General features: G+C 35.5%; 1 protein-coding gene across 14 annotated transcripts in view; it reads left to right on the top strand.

Annotated features, from left to right (window-relative positions):
• Positions 1 to 24,784, top strand: part of CAB39L (calcium binding protein 39 like) — a 110,733-nt gene that overhangs the window by 6,397 nt on the left and 79,552 nt on the right. For 6 of the 14 annotated variants that reach the window (XM_036104576.2, XM_036104574.2, XM_036104575.2 and 3 more), the window contains 2 exons: positions 1,863 to 2,015; positions 2,649 to 2,724. The exons of 1 other annotated variant lie outside the window; for it this stretch is intronic. The gene's annotated coding sequence lies outside the window, so the exon portion shown is untranslated. Of the gene's footprint in view, positions 1 to 1,862; positions 2,016 to 2,648; positions 2,725 to 24,458; positions 24,597 to 24,784 lie in introns of those variants that run through there. 7 more of the 14 variants (XM_036104585.2, XM_036104577.2, XM_036104586.2 and 4 more) reach the window with 4 other exon arrangements.

The raw sequence follows: 24,784 nt of genomic DNA, 5'->3' as shown, positions 1-24,784 counted from the left end.
GAGAAAATCGAATGATACAGACAATATGTAAAAATTAGAGTTCCTAAGAAGAGAAAAACAATAGCAGAGCTAATATTTAAACTTCAATCCATGAAAACATTCTGGAAGTAACAGAAGACTCAAATCTATTTTGAAAAGGCTCATTGTGTACTGTAAAAATTGTTCTAGAATGGTCCAATACAAGTCATAAAACTATTGGACATTGAAGATAATGAAAAATTCCTCTGGGCTTCCAGGTGGAGAGAAGACATTAGGAACAAATTTCTCAACAGCAACATACAAAACAAAACAACCATGGAACAACATATTTAAAGTCTATGAAATTATAAGTCAAGGATTTTAGCACTATGACTCCATCCCAGAAAAAAATTAAAACCTTGATAAATTCCAATATACTAAAAAAAAAATTTACATGATGAAAAGTGCCATGAGCAAAGCAAAAAGGCCAAGACAAGGTAGGAAGAAATATTTGAACTTCTCTCACAAAGAGCTAATCTCCTTAACGAAACTAACCTAGAAGTCAAAGCAAATGACCAGCAACCGAATAGAAAATGGGCCAAAGATATGAGAGTTCACAGAAAAAGAAATGCAGATGACAGGCATATGAAAGATGTTTAACTTAAGTCATACAAAGAGAAATACAAATTAAAGCTATATTAAAAATTACAGCTACACTCAAGCCTTTCTCACCAAAATCCAAAATTACGTAATAATGCTCTGTGGGCTATGGGGAAATGCATTTTGATGCATTGCTTGTAGGGATACGAAAGCACAGAGCTTGAGAGAGAATTTGGTAGTATCCAACAAAATTAGATATGCATTTACTTTTTGATCCAGGCACCTAACTTCTAGGAATCTGTTCTAAAGACACATTGACATAAAATATAAACTGGCATTTCTAAAAAGTTACTCATAGCGGCAATACTTGTATTAGCAAAAGATTGGCAACAACCTAAATGCTCATTAATAGGGGACTAGGTAACTAAAGTTCATCCAACAATGGAATAATCTCCATTCCCCTTCCAAGTCACTCTTGCCCCCAGAAATCATAAAAGAAAATGTAGGAAGTCTGCATGTACCAACAACATTGAATGATCTGCAGAATGTATTATGAAGTGGGAAAAAACCAAAAGCCCGTGGAATAATATATACAGTAATCTATAGGTAGAAGGAGGGAATGGGAAAGGTGCCAACAATGGAAGAGATATTTCTCATAATTTATTTATATAGTTTGATCTTTGAATCATGTGTGTTTACATATTCAAAAGTTAAATTTAAAAAGTAGAACAAAAAGAAAAATCTAAAAAGGAATGGAAACAAATGTACATAACTATATAGCATTTTGTTGTCATAACCATACAAGAAAAGGAACAATTTCTAGTAATTCTAGAACCTAGACTTGGGACTGTATTTTCTTAGCAGGGTGTATTCAACATTATTATTGTTATATTGCTATCTTTAAAGTATTTTATGTATATTGTTGTGCAAAATAGATGTTGCAAAATGTCAATAATTGTTGAACAAACCACAGAAGTTCATCAAGGCTGTAAATTAAGAAAATGTAGTCTGGAAAGTTCTTTGACAGATTGAGCAAAGTGGAAGTGAAGTACAAAAATACCCAGGACAGCTACATAACAGTACCTGTTATACGGCACTGGGTCAGGCACTATGTATATATATATCTATCATTTGACTCTTGCAGATACCCACTGAGACTCTGATCTCTGATATTTTATTCTTAAGAGGTTCAGAGAGGTTAAGTAATTTGCTTCAGATTAGACAGTTACTGAGTGGGAGGTTGACCTTTAAACCCAGATCTATGTGATTCCAGAGCGTGTGCTTTTTCTACTACATTATTGCAGGATATACACCAAATATTGAGAAGAAAGAACATCAGGAGCTAAATGTTCTATTTAAACCAGTAGTTGCTGCTCAGAAAATACATAAATATGCAGACCCTAAGTCAGTGGTTTATATTTTCTTCATGCAAGAGCAATGCACTAAAGGAGAGAAGTGTAAGTTTTGTCTTATTTCTGATGGGGAAATGTAAACACACATACACATATCCTTATATTGATGTTGGAGATAAAAATTTTACAAAAGTTGCCATTGATGACTGAAATTAGTAAAAGACCCAAACTAAAAGTATTTCAAAGCAGAAAAGAAAAAAAATCTGGTAGTCATGGGTTTTAATGATGCTGTGAAAAGCAAAACAAAACAAAACAAAACCCTTCAAAGCTTCCTTTTATGATACTTAAAAGCTCTTCTAAGCTTTGCACAGCCTTTTTATAAAAATTGGCCTTTAAGATACTATTTTAATAAGTTATGTTTCCTCCTGTGGAAGATGCGTGCTGATGGAGATTTTGGGGGTGCCAGGGCTCCCCTCACCCAAGCCACCCCTTCACACTACTACTGGTTTCCCCAGTGATAAAATATTTTCATTCAGTTCAACACTAAAATCTTTCCTAAAAGTTCTGGTGCTTGAAGTAATGGGGGTAGAGGGATTTTCCTGTTTTAATTTGGTTTATCTATATATGATAATGATGGAAATTTAATTTATAATTCTGTGTACCTGATAACAGTAAGAAAATATATTGGATTTGCTATAAGAATTTAAAAATTAATTTTGAAGCTTTTCTTTTTGTCAGAAGCTGTGTTGATCAGTGACTTTGGTGAAGGCTAAGAAAGTTGAAACAAATTTGCTGATGATATACAACTTCTAAGGTAAGCTAATATAACAACTCAATCAAGAATATAAATGTTCTTGACAGATTCATAGATTACAGTAACACACTAAAATAAAATTATCAGGAATAAATATAATATCCTGATTTAAATTTCACAAAGCAATGGCAGAAATATTAAATAGACTTCCATTTCCAACAGTATGATAGACAAGAGTTCTTGAATCCCTCCCTCCACCAAGTATTTAAACACTAGATTCAGTATTTAAAAACGCTTTATTATGAATGGATGAACCTATAAGAAGATAAAGGAAGCTTTTGGGGGCTTGAAACAGAACAAATACATCCTGTGGGGTAAGCAAGTGCTGAAGTCACTAAATACTTTGGGGGTATACATGGCTTTCTGTTGGCATTAGAAACTTGTGCAGGGAAAGGGATGGGGACTGGGAAAATTCCTTGGGTTCTGCAAAGGGTAGGGAGCCTCATCAGAGACCATCTTGGAGAGGAAGACAGCTCTGGGTGGAGTTAAAATCTCTCTTACTGGGGTACATGGCTGGCTCGGTCAGAAGAGCATGTAACTCTTAATCTTAGGGTGGTGAGTTCAAGCCCCACGTTGGGTGTAGAGATTGCTAAAAAAATTAAGTAAACAAAAATAAAGTAAAATCTTTCCTACTAATACCTGGTTACCAGCTCACATTCACTTGGATTTGAGGCCTTAATTTATACTATTTTCCTGGTCCCTAAAGGCCTATTTTCACGGTCTCCCACAAATAGAGAATTTTAATTTAAAGTGGACCTGGATCTCTAACACTTTTCAGTACCTGGCAGAAACAATTAAAAATCCTCCGTGGAGGGAGTTAACAACCCAGTTGTCAAAGTATCATCATTAAAATTCTAACAAATAAGCTCTTACTCATTTTTTAAAAATCACAGAACATGGTTTGTCTCCCTCTCTGATTTCCCTGATTTCTTCCCGTTCAGCGAAGGGAGGGGGGTGAGGGTGGGGGTGGGGTAACCAGATGATGGGTATTAACGAGGGCATGTGTGGTGGTGAGCACTGGGTATTATACGCAACTAATGAATCATTGAACACTACATCATAAACTTATGATGTACTATATGCTGGCTAATTGAACATAATAAAAAAAAGGCAATGAAGATAACAAAAAAATAAAAATAAAAAATCACAGAACATAACAAGGGAAAAAAATGTTATGAACGAAGAGCAGAACCATAAACAACTAAAACAGATCTACAGAGATTTCTGCTGTTAGAAATATCTAATACATAAAATAAGTACTTAATGTTTAATAAATAAAAGAGGGATTCTAAAATATAAAGAGTAATAGCACTTAAAAGTAACCAGGCACATTAAAATAAGAACCAATTAGAATATCAGAAATGAAAATTATAACAGAACTTAAAGATTAAATGGTGTGTTAAACCAGCATATGAGGCACAGTGAAAAAGAGACTACACAGAAGACCATCCATAGAGAAAAAAGTTACTGAAAATAAAAGATCATGAGATGATCTAATCAAGAGTTCCAAAAAGAAAACATGGAATAAGAATGAGGCAATATTCGTACTTGCCTTTAAAATTTTGCCAGAACTGATGAAAGACACAATTGTCAGATTTGTCTGACAAATTGAGATTGTCCAGATTCACTAGAATCTCAATCAGGGTAAATAAAAAGAAATACATCTTACTGTTGTCCAGCTGTAGAATGCCAAGCATAGAGAAACCAGTAGGTCACTATCCACACTTTAATAAATACTGTTCTAAATGGTATACTTCAAGAAGGAAAATGCTCCTAAAAGGAAGGTATGAAATAAAAGAAGAAAAGGGAATAAAGAAAACATGAGTAAATCTAAGCCAACATTGGTGGAAGGAAACAGTAATAATAATACAGTAGTTCTCCCCCCACCCTTTTTTTAAGATTTTTATTTTTATACTCTCTATACCCAGCATGGGGCTCAAACTCACAACACCAAGATCAAGAGTTGCACGCACTCCACTGACTGAGCCAGTCAGGCACCCCCACAGTAGTTCCCTCTTATCTGTGGTTTCACTTCCGTGGTTTCAGTTACCCATGGTCAGCCACAGTCCAAAAGCAAATGGTCCTTCTCCTGATGCAGCATCAGAAGGTCATTAGTGGCGTAATAACTACGTCACAATACCTACATCATTCACTTCACTTCATCTGATCATGTAGGCATTTTTTTATCTCACATCATTGCAAGAAGAGAAGTGAGTACGGTACAATAAGATATTTTGAGAAAGACATTACATTCACATAACTTTTAATATATTGTTATAATTGTTCTATTTTATTATTCTTATTAATCTCTTACTATGCCTAATTTATTAATTAAACTTTATCATAGGTAGGTATGTATGTATAGAAAAAATATAGTATGTTGACCCCTGAACAGCATGGGTTTAAACTGTGTAGGTTCACTCATATGTGGATTTTGTACAGTACAGTAAATGTATTTTCTCTAACTTATGATTTTCTTAGTAACATTTTTTTCTAGCTCACTTTATTATAAGAATACAGTATATAACACCTATAATACATCAAATATGTGTTAATCAACTGTATGTTATCAGTAAGACTTCCAGTCAACAATAGGCTATTCGTAGGTAAGTTTTTGGCAAGTCGAAAGTTATACATGGATTTTTCAATTGCATTCTCCAAGCCTCATGTTGTTCAAGGGTGTGAACAACATATATATATAATATGAACACTACATATAATATATGTTTACATATATTATAATATATGGTACATATATACAGGGTCCAGTACTGTCTTTGGTTTCATGCATCTACTGGGGGTCTTGGAACATATCCCCCACAGATAACTGGACATTACTGTAATGTCTAATTTGTGGTTAACAAGCAAGGCAGAACTACAGTATTGTACTGGCCTACAGTGGCATGTAAGTCAGGAGGGATTGGTTGGAATTTCAGTATTCTAAGGTTCATGTGCTGTGTGAACCAAAGTAAAAACTTTTCAAATGTAACCAATGAAAGAAGACAAATAAGAGTGTTTCTTTTTTTTTTTTTTTTAAGATTTATTTTTAAGTAATCTCTACACCAAACATGGGGCTTGAATTTACAATCCCAAGATCAAGGGTCACATGCTGTACTGACAGAACACCCCTAGAGTGTTTCTTTTTTAAACTAGAGAAGGAAAACAATGAAATGAGGGAAAAGGAAAAAACAAAAAACAAAAGAACAGAAGACAAGAAATAAGTACTCATTTTTTGTCTTCTTTTACTCAGCTTAGTTATTTTGAGATTCATCTATGTTGTTGAGTGTATCAGTAGTTTATTCCTTTGTATTGTTGAGTAATATGTCATTTTATGGATATACCACAATTCATTTATTTATTCATTCACGTATGGGTAAAAATGGACTGTTTCCAATTTTAAGCTACTGCAGATAAAGATACCATGTATATTCATGTACAAGTCTTTATATGGACATATGCTTTCTTTTTTCTTGATAAATACCTAGGAGTGGAACAGTTGCATCATATGGTAGGTGGGTATTTTACATTTTAAGAAGCTGCCAGGTTTTTCCTAAGTGGTTATCAACAGGAAGATGAATACCAAGTTATGGTATATCTATATAGTGGACTACTACTGAGCTGTACTCCTAACAAAGTGGATGAATCTCAGAACAATTACAATACATAAAAGAAGCAAGACAAAAAAGAATACACATTATTTGATTCCACTTATTAAAAATTCTAGAAAATGTAACTAACTTATAGTGGTAGAACGCATATCAAATGTGGTGGATGCAGCAAAGGATCCTATGAAAACAAAGGGAACAGATATGACATTCTAAATATTGAACAACAGGATTTATTAATTAGGACTAAACTATGTAATGACATTAGGCGAAGATAGCCTCAGGCAGCTATCTCTATACTAACCTCCTTCTATATAGCAGAAATACACTGGCCCCCTGGTACCAGACAACTCTCCTAGAGTGTACTTGAATTGGCCTTGCCAAATTTAACCTTTTCCTCTCACCATATGTTCGAGTGGCTAACCAGTGTCTCTTCTGAATGACGCATTCATCTTTTATTTTTTTATTTTATTTTATTTTTTTAAAGATTTTATTTATTTATTTGACAGAGAGAGAGAGAGCAAGAGCAGGAACACAAGCAGGGGGAGTGGGAGAGGGAGAAGCAGGCTTCCCGCCGAGCAGGGAGCCCGATGTGGGGCTCGATCCCAGGACCCTGGGATCATGACCTGAGCCGAAGGCAGACGCTTAACGACTGAGCCACCCAGGCGCCCGACGCATTCATCTTTTAAAATAGTTATGTTAACAGTTTCAGTTAGGCTATAACCAAGTTATGCAGGCCCGGAAGCCATTTTGTCTCTTTAGGTAATGTTATACATTTCTACTGATTTTCTGTGGTAAATGTTACAGTTAAATTTGTAGTATTCAGATTATTTATAGTATTTCCACATTATTTGAGTTACCTTACTCTCTTCTCCCCCTATCTCTTTGGACCATGAAAGAAACCTATCTTATTTCACATCAGTTAGCAGCATGAGACAGGGCATGTCTAGTTTAGTACAAATTTCTAATTCTGTAACTAAATTTAAATTAATATCATAGGGGCACCTGGGTGGCTCAGTCAGTTAAGTGTCTGACTCTTGATCTTACCTCGGGTCTTGATCTCGGGGTCGTGAGTTCAAGCCCCATGTTGGCCTCCATGCTGGGTGTGGAGCCTATTTAAAAAACATTAATATCATAGATGTAAATAAACTGCGGGCCGATTAAAAAGAAAATAAGCATTACAGCCAGTAGCATATTTATCAACCTTGTGGGTGTTTTATAGAGTTTAATAATTGTATAAGATTTTTTGTACAAACGAATGTTAGTAAAACCAAAATGAAAGAAACAAAAAGATTAGGAGAAATATTTGAGCTAAGTAACAAAGATTAATATTTATAAGAAATTTAAAGAACTTATTAAATTTTATAACTGAAATCTCAGTATCCTGGTAGATAAATGAAATACCAGTGTGAACTTAAAGTCCTCATAAGAAGAAATTCATGTATGGTGATTAATATAATAAAATTTAAAAAAAAAAGAAATTCAAAAACAAACACAAAGGGGAATGTTTAATCTCACAAGTGATCAAACAAATGCAAATTAAAACTATGAGAGAACATTTTATATCTCTCTAAATGAGGGAAGATTCAGAAAGGTAGTTGGAGATGGTGAGGTTTGTGTGAATTTCATGGTATACTCATGCTAGCAGCATTTTTAATTAGCATAATACTTTCAGAAATCACTTATATATACCAAGGTCCTCAAATTGTATATTTTGACTGAGTAGAACTGTATGTGGGACTTTGTCCTGAAAAAATAACCCAAATGAGGGGAAAAATGCAAGGAAAATTTTTGACAGTATTGTTGATAAGAGCCTAAATGTCAGCATTGGTGGTTAAGTAAATTACGATAGGTTAATACTGTGGTGTTAAAAAGGATAACTTTTCCCAGAATATCTGTATAGAAACATGGTTAATGTTTTATATCGTTAGCAAAACAAGTTGGCAAAATTTTATACTGTTACTACAGTTATGTGAAATGTATGTATATATACGATAACAAAGTTTTAGGAAATATTCTGAAATAAAAATAGCTTTTGTGTTAACAGGTTGAGATTTTGTGTGTGTTATTGTCCCTAAATTTTTATTTTTATATTTTTATTTTATTTTATTTTTTAAAGATTTATTTATTTACTTATTTAGTTGTCAGAGAGAGAGAGAGCATGAGCGGGGAGGAGAGGCAGAGGCAGAGGGAGAAGCAGGCTCCCCGCTGAGCAGGGAGCCTGATGTGGGACTCGATCTCGGGACCCTGAGATCATGACCTGAGCCGAAGGCAGAGGCTTAATTGACTGAGCCACCCAGGCGTCCCTGTCCCTAAATTTTTAAAAATGAATTTTCAGTGGGAAAAAAATACAACTTAAAAGAATTAAGTAAATGAATACTTACTGACTTAGAACTATGGGTTATATAATTTTCTTAGAATTAATTGAAGTCCTGAGTTAAATTAATTTTCAGATATTTAAGAGTTTTAAAATGAAATCACACTCTACTAGAAAACTTCTAGTTTTCTATCACTAGTATATAGGAATGTCATTGATTTGATTGGGAAAGGTGCTTTATTTTGTTAATTTGCTGAGCAAATTGTATTTAAATCAAGGCGCTTGTTTTTTTGAGTTATCATCAAGCCACATGAGATATTTACCTTAATTTGGTTAAGTGTGTGTCTAGTTAGAGAGCTAAAAGTCCTCTCTTCAGGGTTTTTGAATTATTTTTATCTCAGTAATTAGAACTAAATTCTGTGTTGTAAATGTTTTTCATGTTTTCATATCACAGAAACCATGTTAATGTAATGCAGATTGTAACTTAGTTCTTCTTATGGGAGGTTGGGGTTGATTCAGACATGAATCTATCATTTTCCAAATAGATAACTTGGGCCCAGAGAATTGAATATGTATGTGAGCTATAGTTGAAAGGGCTGTGAAACAGAATGAAACTTATGTGTATAGACAGTTTAACCACACAAATTGTTCTGTTAGTTGTAATACAGAACGTTTCAAAGGGAAGTTTGACAAGTTATCTTTAGGGGCTCGGATTCTAAAAAAGCTTTGTTTTTTTTAAATTGACATATAACATTATTAGTTTTAGGTATATAATATAATGATTTGATGTTTGTATATATTACAAAATCATCACCACAGTAATTCTAGTTAACATCCAGCACCACAGATAGTTAACAAAAAATTTTTTTCTTGTGATGCCTTTTAAGATTTACTCTTTTAACAACTTTCAAATATGCAATACAGTATTAACTATAGTTGCCATGCTGTATATTGCATCCTCATGACTTATATTATAACTAGACGCTTGTACTTTTGATCCCCTTCACCCATTTTGTGTTTCCCCCATCCCCTGCCTCTGGCAACCACCAATCTGTTCTCTTATCTGTGAGCTTGGTTTTGTTTTATTTTTTTAAATCCACATATAAGTGATTATATGGTATTTGTCTTTCTCTGCCTGACTTATGTCACTTAGCCTAATGCCCTCAAGTTCCACCCATGTTGTTGCAAATGGCAACATTTTATTCTTTTTTATGAATAGTATCCCATTATGATATATAGATAGATATGTAGATATAGATATAGATCACATCTTCTTTATTCATTCTTCCATCAGTAGGCACTTAGGTTGTTTCTGTATCTTGGCTATTGTAAATAATGCCACAATGACCATGAGGTTGCATTTTTTTTTTTCAAATTGGTGTTTTCATTCCCTTGGATAAATACCCAAGTGGAATTGCTGTATCATATAGTAGTTCTATTTATAATTTTTTAAAGAAATGTCCATACTGTTTTCCATAGTGGCTGCATCAATTTACATTTCTACTGACAGTGCATAAAGGTTTCCATTTCTCTACATTCTTGCCAATGGTTATTTCTTGTCTTTTTGATGATAGCCGTTCTAAAAGATGTGAGGTGATATCTCATTGTGGTTTTGATTTGCATTTTCCAGATGATTAATGATGTGGAGTATCTTCCTATGTGTCTGTTGGCTATCTGTATGTCTTTTTTTTTTTTTTAAGATTTAATTATTTATTTGAGAGAGGAAGAGAGAGAGAACAGGGGAAGGAGCAGAGGGAGAGGGACAAACAGACTCCATGCTGAGTGTGGAGCCTGACATAGAGCTCGATCCCACGATCATGACCTGAGCCGAAATCAAGAGTTGGATGCATAACCACCTGAGCCACCCAGATTCCTCTGAATGTCTTCTTTTGAAAAATATCTATTCAGATCCTCTCTCCATTTTTTTTTAAGTAGGCTCCACAACCAAACTGGAGCCCAACATGGGGCTTGAACTCACAGCCCCAAGATCAAGACCTGAGCTGAGAGCAAGAGTTTGATGCTTAACTAACTGAGCCATCCAGGCGCCCCTGTTCATTTTTTAATTGGCTTGTTTGTTTTTTTGCTATTGAGTTGAATGAGTTCTTTATATATTTTGGATTTAACCCCTTGTCAGATATAAAAGTTTTTAAAATTATAGCTAAGAGGGGCTTAGGACATTCAAAGAAAAAACAGAACCTTTTTTTTTTTTTTAAGATTTTATGTATTTGAGAGAGAGCCAGAGAGAGAGAACAAGCAGGGGAGAGGGAGAAGCAGGCTCCCTGCTGAGCAAGGAGCCCGACACGGGACTTGATCCCAGGACCCTGGATCATGACCTGAGCTGAAGGCAGATGCTTAACTGACTGAGCCACCCAGGCACCCAAAAAAATAGAACTTTTTAATGGAGAAACATATCTCTTTGAGAACACTGAATATTTAATGAAAGAATTAAATGATGACCCTAAATGACCTTTATTCTTGCCTTAACATACCACCACTCTATTTTTCAATAAAAGTATATTGCAAATTTCTGAATTAGGCTTTTGAAATAAAAAATCTGAAAGTGTTATGAGTTTAGTTGTAATTATATCTGTAACTCTATTTCTTCATAATTTTTTCCTCCTATCATTTTTACCCTCTGCTAAGTAATTTAGAACCAGAGCTACAGATCACATTCTTAACTCAAAATTGGCTTTCTTGTGATACTGGAATTGCAATAAATCTATGACTTAATTTAATAGTAATTACTCCCATCTTTAATTTATACCATGCTGCCTTTCTAGGTATTCTGACTGTCAGAGGCTTAAGGTAGGAGAAACTGAGGCAAGAAGCTATGGATTGTTGGCCAAAGGAACGATAGCAAGACACTGCAGTTTAGATGAAGAGAAATACTGAAAACTGAACTGGGAACTGGTGTCCAGAACAAAGTGTGTGATGGTGTGTGGCAAATGACCAGTAATGCCTCACCTTAAAGACATGGGAGGAAGAGAATGAATAAATAGTTGGGCAGAAGAGTGGTCTTTAAGGCCAAATGACCATGTAATTTATATTAAGAAAATTATGAGAAATGGGCACAGAGACTTACTTAAAGGATATGTATGGCATTATTAATGACAGAGAAAAAGGAAACAATCTAAACCACCTATAATAGTAGCTTTATTAAATATGGTACATTTCTTTAGTGGAATGGTGTGCATCCCTTAAGATGCAGACTTCATAATGAGAGGCAGAATGAAGTAATGGGGAGATTTATTTTAACAGGACTGTTTTCTGGGTAGAATTGTGTCTTGCAGCATTCAGAAGAATTGATAATGTAATTGAAAGTACCAGCATGGTACCTGGGACATAGAAAACACTTGGGAAATGTTAGTTACTTTGGGATTTTTGGTAAGAACTCAAGAACTGGATTTATTGTCAAGTGTGTCTCAAGGAACTTAAAAAAGGAAAAGACTTGGAGAATGGTGGGAAGCCTAGGCAGCCTCAGTCTTGGACTAAGTGGATAGGCACACATAACCCCGGCTACTTCAGATAAATGGAGGCCCTTTATATTTTAGCAAGTTGGAGGGGAGGGGTCACAGAGGAAGTATGAGGAAAGAAGAAAGATAACTGAACATTAAATTTTACACATTACCCTTGATGCTGTGTATGGATGCTGGTATATCCAAATATCAACATAGTGCATGTATTTTGCAATTTAAGAGAATTTGCAAAATCTTCTGTTGGTTGTATAAAATGGTTATATTCATGACACTGTGTGTATTTCATTACATGAATATCAAAAACTGTTTAAAGTATTGTTATTTGGGTTTATTTTTTAACTATATTTATTTGGCATTTAATAATTTATGGCTTATTTAATATTATCAACTGCTTATATCTGAAAAGTTACAAGGAATATTTTAAAATATTATTTTCATCCCTGTATTTATCAATAGAAGCAGAAATACTTTGGGGAGGAAAAATTTGTGAAAAATGATTTTTTCCATGAAATATCCAAGGCTCTCTTTTCCCCTTAACTGAATCAAAGATGTTGCTATCTTATAGAAATACCATTTGCATCTAATTTACTAAGTAGCTAAGAAAGAAAATAAATTTTAAGAAATAAGAGAAAATAGGTGTTGGGCTGCGTGAGCCCAGCAGGTCTTGGCTCCAGGGGAGGGGGGTAGGGGCTGGGCCAGGCCTTGTGGCCACAGGACTTTTCTCTCCCTCCTCCCCAGCAGACACTGGTGGTGGCGCACCAGCACTCGCCGAAACTTCACCCATCTCTCATTGTGAAATGGAACCTTTGAAACTCAGGTGTGGCATCAACAGAGTAAAATATAGCAGCCCTAGTCAGGAATAACAGGAATACGTGTATACTCTTCCTAGCTCAACACAGGAAAAGACAAAAGGAAGAGAGAGGAGATGTGTCCACAAGAACAGACCCAGGTGCTATGAAGAAAGAAAAGTGTATCAGAGAAATGAGGAAAATGATTGGCATTTCAGTTCTTTTTCCTCTCTCTAACTACGGAACCTGACTGTCCTTCAGTCATTCCTCACCTACGAAGAATTCTCACAGGCTTCTCATCTAGAAACCCAGAAGAGTCCAAAACGTTAGATTTCTACTAACATTTGTTGCTGGAAATGCCAAATGACTTGTGGTGTCCTGGGAGAGTCATGAGATAATATGATAGTAGGGTGTGGAACCAGTGCAGGCTAAGATCAAGTAACTTTCTAAAAGAGGCAGCTATAACTAAGAGAATTACTAAGTGATAACTATTATAAATGGAAAATGAAAAAAAAAGTATTTGTTAGACAATTATCACCATTTCGTCCAGCCAGTCACCCAGCAAAAACATTCAGCCCACTAGGCAGTTGTGTGATATCTCAGAATAAATCCCATGTACATGCTGTCAAAAAAGAAAAAAAAGGAGAAAATATATCCAAAATATGAAGAATTGTGAGGATATCATTTTATAACAGTGCACAATTGAGCAGATATGAACATAGAATTAATGAATAACAATGAAAATAAAAGAAGTCTAAATAAAGAACTTTGATTTGTGGGAGGGAAAGAATTCCTTTTTATTGTCAGAGAAATGGTTATTAAAAATAACTTTTAAAGCAATATTTATGCCAAAATTCTTGATAATTCTTGATTGTGGGAGTTGACCAAAAATGAATTAAAACTATTCATAAACTCATCTATTCAGAAAATATCTTGTGGTGCACATATCTTCACAAAATAATCTCTTCTAGTAAGGAGATGTTTTTAAATATAAAAGATCAAAATTACAAAAGGTCACAATTAACCAAATGTTATTTCAAATGTAATGCTGTACAAAACCAAATAGCTGATATTAGTAGAAATGCCATAGGATTTGAACCCTGGTGCTACCACCGACAAGCTGGCATCCAAGTCAAGCATTTTAACCTTTCAGTTTCAATTTTTTTATCTGAATCTGCTATAGTAATAACGTTTGTTTTATATTTCTTATCTGTAAAGTGGAGCTACTATGATAATATTTCCTTCATGTTCTTTTCAAGGCTTTTGTAAAGAACATATATATGAACATTCTTCGATATTATAAAATGCTATATAATGATGGATATTAATTTCAAGGTTTTTGTTTAAATTTGTATCAACTTAAAAACAACTTTGCAAACATCCGAGGAAGCCATTTAATTTCTGAAATTTAGGAATATATATTCAAAAAGCATAGTTGTGATCACTAATTTATATATCTTTGCTATGTTTTTTACTTAACTTTTGTGGCAGACTATTGATTGTCTATGCAAAAGTCATACCAAACCTCCCACTTTCATGACTTCTTCTCATGATTGAGGCTGAAAAATGCCAGATATTATTTTTTCTAGGCTCCTTTGCACTTGGGGGGAGCCATTTTAGCCTCTCAGGCCAGTGAGATGTAGAAGTTTATTGGAGGATTTCCTGAACAATGTTTCCTATATGTTTTCCTCTTAACCATGATTCTTTTTCTCCCTTTTTCCTAGCTCTCTTTCCCATTTCCTTTTCTTTCTTCTTCTTCTCTCATTCCAGTCTTCATGTTTTTGCTAAAACATTTCCCCTTGCTGGAAATATCTTCCCCCTCTTGTAAGATAGAATCTTACTATCCAAATCCTAATACTTTTTCAAAATGCATCTAAATTCCCATTTCTTCCATTAACCCTTTACCTTTTCTCTCCTCACTAGGTAATATCTATATTCTAGCTTATGATACTTGGTCCCTTGATTATTTCCTCTTCCTTTTACATTTTCTTCAGTCTTTATATTCTCGTGTAATTAGTTCGTACAGATAACTATGTTGTTGTGTTTTTTTCTCCCAAGAGTTGTAAGCTTCTTGAAGGCAGGTCCTTTGTCACAGACTGCTTTTGAATTCTTTTTTTTTTTTTTACTTTTTAAATTTTTATGTTAATCACCATACATTACATCATTAGTTTTTGATGTAGTGTTCCATGATTCATTGTTTGTGAGAGCTTGGTACTACAGTAGGCTTGTAAAAATACCAATAAAAAATTGTTAAATGTAATTGCATAGTGGAGAATTAGGCTATAATGTGTAGTTAGTTTGAAAACCAGTTGCGTGTCTAAGTCTTCAGAATTATTGATATAACATTGTATTGAAAACAGTGACAACTTTTGTATATGTTTATCAGCTATGAAAAGCCAAGATCTTTCTTTAAAATGAAAAAGTTTATTACTATTAGATGATCATTTTATAGCTTCTTTCAAAGGAGAACTAGCATCGTGATTTTTAGATCCTATTTTATGCTTTACATTATCCCTGAATAAGTTTTGAAAAGATTATAAAATAGGAAAGAAAAAAATGAAGCAGCATCAACTTGACTGTCTGCATATAGAGAAATGGTTAAATAAATTGTGGTGCACCAGTATTAGGGAAACACCATGCAGCTTCTTGAGAAGAATGAAGTCGGTCTGCTAAATCTGGCATGTAAGGAAACCAGGATCTACTATTAAGAAACAAAAATAACTTATAAAGCAGAATGTATGGTATGAAACCAGCTTTTAAAACCATGTATTATTTAAACAAATAAATCATGTCTGTGTATGTCTGGAAAAAATGAAAGAACAGAACTAAACTATTAACAGTGGTTAACTTTGGGGAGTGGAATTAGAGAAGAGGAAGGCAGGAGATTTTTCAAGCAGTAGAGAAGCATGTAAAATAGATTTTTTTTTCTACAATGAGCATTTATTTTGAAATCAAAATGCAAAAAGATACATTTTAAAAGAATCAGTAAAGCAAGAAAAGTAAACGCTTGTTTTGTAAAACAAGATGCAATTTTGTGTTTGCATTTATTAAAGATATTTTTCTTTGATTAATAGTCATTAATAGATTGTAATTATTTTTCCTACTCCAGATCATGTTTTGTATGTCTTCAGAGTTATGGTAATGGAATCCAACTATAATTACTGAACTAATTTTATAGATATTTTTCCATTCGATAAATTACCTGAATATGTTTTACTATAAATGCTATGTGTTTATTTGCCATAAATGGCCGTGTTTGAATATGAAAATTAAATATCTTGTCTAAAAGTACTTTCCGTTATTAACATGCTTCATAAGCACGTAGAAAGAGATACTTTGAGACTAGTTTCCCTTGACATTTTATTTTTTTTTTTTACATTTTTTATTTAAATTCAATTAATTAATATATAATGTATTATTGGTTTCAGAGGTACAGGCCTGTGATTCATCAGTCTTATACCAGGGCTCATTATATCACATACCTTCCTTAATGTCCATCACCCAGTTGCCCCATCCCTCCACCCCCCTCCCCTCTAGCAACCCTCAGTTTGGTTCCTATGATTAAGAGTCTCTCATGGTTTGTCTCCCTCTCTGGTTTCATCTTGTTTTATTTTTTCCTCTCTTCCCCCATGATCCTCTGTTTTGTTTCTTAAATTCCACATATCAGTGAGATCATATGATAATTGTCTTTCTTTGATTGACTTATTTCACTTAGCATAATACCCTCTAGTTCTATCCACGTCATTGCAAATGGCAAGATTTCTTTTTTTTTTTTTTTTTTATGGCTGGTCCCTTGACATTTTAAACTGAGTAATTTATAACTCAAGGTTTTCTGTCCCTTTACTCAGTCTACTTCTTTCTTTGTCCTTTCTGTGTTCTTTTTAGATCCTGTTTTTCTTCTTGGCTCCAGAGCACCAGCTCACAAATTGTACTTTTGAAGACTTATAACAGGTTTATCATGTGATTTTCCAACATAACATTTTTGTTAGCTCTGATTTCGATAATTTGTAGAAAAGTGAGAGTTTGTAAAAACTTGGAAAATTGGAAGATGACATACCTTATAAGGGGAAATGTGTATTAGCTCTCAATAGGGTGGGGGTTGTTCTTTTATTAAAAGATATATTATGTTCTTACCTCATTCAAGCAAGAACTTTTCACAGAAGTATCAACTATGGAGAAAACAGAAATCAGATCCAGCAAAAAAGGGCAGAGAAATATGAGAATTATTACCATCTAACAGTGGTTATAGCACTAAGCCCATTTTTGTTGGTTATGATGCTGGTTATATATTGCATCTTAGGATTCCATTAATTCTTTCTTACCTCATCCTTTGTTATTTCTTAAATTGAGAAGTTGGAAGAAAATCATAGCCTGCATTTTACTTAGTGTGGTTATATTTTTTGGAAAGATGTGGAATTATAACTATTAAACTTAGAATTTGGTATACATGAATTATAGCCTTTAGCGTTTACTCTTACTATATTTATGTTTTTTTATAAGATCAATTTTTACTTTGCTCAAAGACACGTTGTATTACTCTACCCTCATTCTCTTCAAATGACCTTGAGTCCTTCTTTTCTGAGAAGATCAAAGCAAATTTGTGCTCCCTAATGCCATTCGTCTTTACTTTGACAGTTTCTTTATTCAAACTTTATCTTTCCTTCTTATTTTAGAAAAACATGTATCATTCTTCTTGGATGTTAAACTTTTCGCTTACATTTTTTTTTTTTTAAAGATTTTATTTTTTTTTTAAAGATTTTATTTATTTATTTGACAGAGAGAGAGACAGCAAGAGGGAACACAAGCAGGGGGAGTGGGAGAGGGAGAAGCAGGCTTCCCGCTGAGCAGGGAGCCCGATGCGGGGCTCGATCCCAGGACCCTGGGTTCATGACCTGAGCCAAAGGCAGACGCTTAACGACTGAGCCACCCAGGCGCCCCTAAAGATTTTATTTATTTGACAGAGAGAGACACAGCGAGAGAGGGAACACAAGCAGGGGGAGCGGGAGAGGAAGAAGCAGGCTTCCCGCGGAGCAGGAAGCCTGATGTGAGGCTCGATCCCAGGACCCTGGGATCATGACCTGAGCTGAAGGCAGACGCTCAACGACTGAGCCACCCAGGCGCCCCAAACTTTTCGCTTACATTCTTGATCCTTTCTTCTATCATGAGCTCAAGAATCTCACCCCATCGATTATCCCCTTCTCATCTTGCATCTCCCTCGTATCTGTCCCACTCAATCTACTGAGAATTCAAAGTTTAAAAAAAAAAGAAAAAGCAAACAAAACCCCCTTTCTTTAGCCCTTCAAGTTCTCCTTCCATTCCTTATCAGACACTTGGAAACAGTATTACACACTTGTGCCTCCAATCCTTAACCTCTTACACTCCTAATTGTGTCCTTGACTTTTGTGTGTCTTGGCACTACTAAGACTCCAACCTCTCATCCAGTCTTCTAGGCATGGTAGTTGAGCCATGCTACCTGGATCAGAGCCCATATTACCAGTTTCCCAAGGAAGACTGCCTTGGAGTGCTCTGCCTGCTCTATGCTTACTGTACTGCAGTATGCTCTGGTGGTCCCAGCCTGGCTTTGGTCTCTCTATCAGCCTGTGTCTTTAGAATTTTAGGGTAATATGAATTCTTAAGAGATCCCTTTCCTTGTTTTTAGTGGTTTTCTGAAGATCATTTTTCCCCCTAATACTTTTGCTTTTTAAGAATTGAAAGAGGGTCTTAGAAATTAGATGATAGGTTTAGGCAGGAGGTTCATCCCTACTCTGCTGCATTTGGTATTGTTGAACACTCCACATTTTTGAAGTTCTCTTCTTTTGGTCATAGGGATAGCATATTTTTCTGGTTCTTCTTGCCCTCTCTAACCACCGTTTCTTTAGTCACTACTTTTTCTATCTCTCCCTGTGGGTGCTCCCTAAAGTTTTCTCCTTGATTCTCTTTTGGTCTCTTTTGTATTCCATTGGCCGAATGGGTGACCCCCAGATATATTGCTCTGGTTCTGTTTTCTCTCCAAGTTCTAGTTCTGTATGTTCAAGTGCCTATAGGCATCTATATCCAGAAGTCTTGCTGGCACTTCAAACTCGTTACATATCAAGCAACTGGTTATTTTATAAATTTTTTTTTCCTCCTGTGGTCCGTATTTCTTTTAAGATATTACCAGTCTACTCTTTCATATGGAAAACAAGGAAACTCACTGTCATCTTAACTCTTTTCTTAATTACCATTTACATTTAATCAGTTACCAAACCTATTGTCTCTGATACTCACATATTCCTCTCATTCCCCTGCTAAGTTACCTTCACTGTCATCCTGGACTACTACAGTTCCCTTTGATTTCATCACCTGCTGTTTCTCTGCTCTTTTGATTCTTCTTAAGGACCACCAAATTCATGGTCATGAGATGGAGTTTTGATTACATCATGGCTCCCCTTTGCCCACAAATTAACAGTTAGAAGTCATTAGCCTACTATTAAAGGCTCTCCATAATTTGACTCCAACCTGTTTTTCCTTTTTTTTTTTTTACTACTACCATTCACATAGCATTTGCATCTGATAAACTAAACTGTTTGTTATTTACATCTTGCACTTCCTAATCCTCTCTGTTCCTATTTCCACATGACCAAATCATACACATCATTCACAACTGAGTTCCAGTGCCACCTTCTCTATGAAACATTCTCTGATTCTTTAAGATATACATATTTTTTGGTTCATCTGAATTTTTATGGTATTTCATTGGTCTTTTCCTTTGTGATTCATAACTTTTTGTCTTACACTATAGTTATTTTTGGTACATGTCTTATATCCCCTATTAGAATATAAATTCCTTTTTCTGACCTATATCCTCATAGACCGTATTGCCCTCAGATGGTTGGATGAATGAATCCCGTACATTTTGTTTTAAAGATTTTATTTTTAAGTAGTCTGTACACCCAGCATGGGGCTTGAACTCAAAACCCTAAGAACAAGAGTCACGTGCTCTACCCACTGAGCCAGCCAGGTTCCCTGAACCTTTAAATGATAGAAAGATGTAACAGAGCCTTGCCATTATAAAGTGTCTAAGGCTATTACATTTAGTTGTATGGTTTGTGTACTGTCCAAAGACTCCTGCCAAGGGAGTGAGTAGGGCCTGAAATCCAGCTCACATTCCCCCTTCCCCATACCAAAATATGTGCCAGGCTGGTGCAGGGCTGCATCTGCCTGGAGGGTGGGTTACTTGTTCTTTACACGAAGGTTCTATCTGCTGGTTAATCTATGCATCTGCTTGACTGCAGCTGTCCCTTTTTCTGACTCTTACCAAAGCATCATATAAGCTAAAAGTAACCCTGAAAGTACTGACAGTATTAATTGAGGTTCATTATGGAAACTACTTTGTGTCATGTAGAAACTAACCAAAAATTATTTGTTGAAATAAAAGTTATGGATTAATCGAATGTGAAATAAAGCATTATTATAGAGCATCTCCTTGGTAATTTACTATTAATTTCAAATTTACCCTTCTAGAACATTTGAGATTGCTTGTAATTGTTTACTGAGGTCAGTTGGCTAATAGTCCCATTTCCCTTGTCACCACTTCAACTATATCTTTTGGTTAGGATAATCTGATATGAGGTAGACATTTTTTTTGCCTTGTTCCTTTAGCGCTGTTGTGGTAGAGCCAATGATAGTGGCTTCTGGAAGTTTTTGTAGTTTGATTTGAGGGTTAAGTCATAGACAAAAAAGAGTTTATTTATTTTTTTTTTTTTAAAGATTTTATTTATTTATTTGACAGAGAGAGACACAGTGAGAGAGGAAGACAAGCAGGGGGAGTGGAAGAGGGAGAAGCAGGCTTCCCGCCGAGCAGGGAGCCCGATGCGGGGCTCGATCCCAGGACGCTGGGATCATGACCTGAGCCGAAGGCAGGCGCTTAACGACTGAGCCACCCAGGCGCCCCAAAAAAGAGTTTATTTTTTAAACCCATTCTATTTTACTACTTTTCTAGTTTACTAATTCGTCTAGTTATTTACTTAATGTGTCTTTGTAATATAAAATTTCCATAAACCTGTGAGAGATAGATGGAGTATTCCTACCTAAATATATAGAACAAAGCTTAGAGATGTTAATTGACTTGGGCACAAGGCAAGCAAATGATGAAGCTAGGCTAAAATCTAGGATTTCTGTATTATCCCTATCCCATGCTTTTCTAAAATGCTGCATCCAGAATTGTTTTAGTGGAATTATTTTGGTGTGGTTCGTATATAAGGCAAATTAAAAAGTCCTTAAACACATAGTTAACGGCTTATTGGTATGTGGGTATGTGTATCTGAGCACCTAGTATTGCACTTTGTATCTACTAAGTGTTTAATAAATAAGGTTGATGACACACTGCTTGTGAGTCCTGCAGTGGATCTGTCTCATTCCAGAGTAGTGACAGGGCAACCACAAGTGGACTGATATATTTTTACTATGTGCTAGAGTTTTTATTATATGAGTAGAGAAATGTCTAACATTTAGTGCTTAACTAAATGCCAGCCACATATGCATATTACTTCACTTGACCCTCACAACCAGTCCTGGAACTGTATATTGTTATCTCCAATTTAAATATAAAATACTTATACATTAAGTTTTCATTCAAATCTAGGTCTGCCTAATACCAAAGAGACTGCCTAATACTAAAGAGACAATAGCTTTGAAACTAGCTGCTTGATATCTGAAGAATATTCAGAATAGCTTATCACATAAAGGCCTTCGGAGGCTATAAATCTATGTCTATTTATTGCTAAATAGATAGAGCTGTAGATTATACTATCTTAGCATTGGGGAAACAAAGCAGTCCTTCCTTGAACTGACATAGGAGATCTTAATGCTGGGGCTAAATATTGCAGGTGCTACTGCAGCTCAGTACCAGCAGGGGGCCAGAGTGGTGCTGGAAAAGTGAGAAAGGCCATGACATTCTCAGCTTCAAGAGACTACTCTGGTGTTTTGGAAGTATAGCCAGTAGGAGTAAGGATGTCTCCTAATTTTTGTTATTCAGCTTCCTCCTTCCTAAAAAAAAAAAAAAAAAGAACAGGAGATGGGCAGCACACTAGTGAAAGAGAAACCAGAATAATTGAGTTTGTTATCTTGTTGAAGTTAATTAGAAGACCTTTTAAAGATTTCCAAATTTGGCCAAGGATTAGCAGTTAGTGTACAATTAAAAATGTGGGTGTGGTTTTTAAAAAATCTTTATTATTGAAGTATAGTTGACATAACAGTGTTATATTAGTTTCAAGTGCACAACAGGAAATGTGTTTTCCATTCTATCAATTAAACTTCATTTCTGTGCAACCTCTAAAGCGTTTCTCTTACAGCATTTCTTCTATGTTCTGCTTTTATGAAAGCAATTTGAATATCTTTAAACAACTTGCAAGGCCACAATGTAAATAATGTTTGAAATGGAAATTATGAGAAGGAAGAACTAGAGATATCTATGGTGTATGGGTAGCATGACAAGCTACTAAAGACTTTAAACAGGTTCTTTGCTTTGAGGCTCCTTTATTGGTTATCAAAGGCCAAAGGCCTGGGTGGCTCAGTCGGTTAAGCGACTGCCTTCGGCTCGGGTCATGGCCCCAGGGTCCTGGGATCGAGTCCCATGTTGGGCTCGCCGCTCAGCGGGGAGCCTGCTTCTCCCTCTCCCTCTGCCTGCCACTCCCCCGATGTGCTCTCTATCTCTCTGACAAATAAATAAATAAAATCTTTAAAAAAAAAAAAAAGAATAAATGTAATTTCTGGGCTACCTGAAGGTGTAGCTGTGGTACTTTGTATTTATATTGTGGTCTTTAGGAATAGAGAAAAACAGAGAAACAAAAGTGTGAATGAGAAGTGAAGAAAAGAAGTGAGGATAAGACAGAGGTAAATGCTACTAAAAAAAACAAAGATCTGTAGTTACTCAAATTAGCAAAATTGCAACAATAGGTATACAGTACGTTTTAGCATACTCTAACACATACATACCTATATGCATATACATATACATTCATTTTATAATGATAAAAGTAATAGTCATTTCCTCTATAACACTTGTTTTGAAACAAATGTGTTCCAACATGATTGATATATTAGGGAGCAATTTGAGATTAATACACATTTCTTGTTTGCTTTATGCAAAAGCCACCCTGCTAAACCAAGCCACATAGGAATACACACAATGTACACATGCACACACTTCAAACACCTACCAGCAATCTCAGTGTACCACATGTTATGAGTCCTGTCCATCCACATTTGGTATTAAAACTTTCCAGCTGATTTCAGATAACCCTATTTTCAGTATTTCAAAATAACTCACAAGCTGCAATTCTTCTAACACCCACCTTTATTAGCAAGTGCCCGGTCTTTTTCAAGGTACAGTGTCATATTTATTGTAGCATTTATGTACTTTTTAACCATTTAACATATGTAAAACTACTGGTTTTTTTTTTAAAGATTTTATTTATTTATTTTGACAGAGAGACAGTGAGAGAGGGAACACAAGCAGCAGGAGAGGGAGAAGCAGGCTTCCCGCTGAACAGGGAGCCCGATGCGGGGCTCGATGCGGGGCTCGATCCCATGACCCTGGGATCATGACCTGAGCTGAAGGCAGACGCTTAACGACTGAGCCACCGAGGCGCCCCATAAAACGGTTTTTATTAGGTTCCTACCTTTTCTAAAAAAAAAAGTCTCTGATGAAATTTTTGAATATTGAGTTCCAAACCCACTGTTCCTTGCTTTTTATCTCTCTAGTGTGATCACAGGCCTAAGCTAAATTATTATGAGTAAAAGCAGGGAGACAGAAAGTTGAGAAAGATATGAAAGAACCTAGGAGAAGATAAAATAAGAAGGTATGAAAGATATGATTAGAAAGAAAAGATATGATCGGAACCTAGGAGAAGCCTGAAGAGCCAAGCATCTTTTACTTCTCCCTTGGCAAAGGTAACGGCCAACCCAAGAATGCAAAGCAGTCTGTTGGGATGCATCCTAGTTTTAAGGGGGCAGGTTTACCTTCATTTGTTTGGAAGAAGCAGTTTGACCTGGGGGCTTGAGTAATGGACAGAGCACTGAAGCCAGTTAGAGAAAAAATCACAATAACAAGTCCAGATTCACCAATTTCTGACTTTGGTTAGTAGAAAACAAGCAAAATGATTAAAGCCAAAGGAAATCTAAGACAGTTGTATTGTCAAAAATATTGAAGTCTAAGAAATAAAGGCTTGTGATTTCCCATTCCCTGGAAACTCCCGTTCTCCTGCATGTGATTCCAAAACAAGTGGACTGCTTCAGCAGGAAAGCTCCCAGTCAGGAACCATCCGCAATGACCTTCTCAGTATGATTTTGGGGTTGATAGGGGAGATTCATCCAGAGATTAGAGATTAGAATCGGGCAATCAATTTAGTAACTAAAGAACTCATTTCCCTTCCCAGACAGGGAAGCTTACTCTTCCTGTCCAGCAAAGTATCATACATATTATGAATTCATGTTTCTTTACCTCCCTTTTTTCATGCAGGAGTTTTTATTGCCGGTATCTATTTTTCTACTTTGCCTTGTTTATTAGATGTCTTGGTGTGGGAGGATTAAATTTATAATTGAGCCATAGGATGATAGACCTTAAGGAGCTGCTTCAGACTTGATTGAGAAGCATATACTCAACGGAGATATTGGAGCTGGAGGCGGTGAACAAGTTTGAGCAAGGGTGAGTGCACTGTTAGTTACATTTGGAAACCTTGCCCAATGTTAGACAGGGCTATTGTTGAAAGTATAGATGTAGGAAAAGGGTAGATGTGGATGCTGAGCAACCAGGTTGAACTTTTTTATGGAATGGTTTTATATAATACACAAATGTAACTGAGTGAATCCAACTACGTATGCTTTGAAGTTCAA

The sequence above is a fragment of the Halichoerus grypus genome, chromosome 4 (assembly GCF_964656455.1).
Source record: "Halichoerus grypus chromosome 4, mHalGry1.hap1.1, whole genome shotgun sequence".
Classification (NCBI taxonomy): Eukaryota; Metazoa; Chordata; class Mammalia; order Carnivora; family Phocidae; genus Halichoerus; species Halichoerus grypus.
Note: the sequence above shows the minus strand (reverse complement) of the source record. Positions and strands in the feature narration are given on the sequence as shown.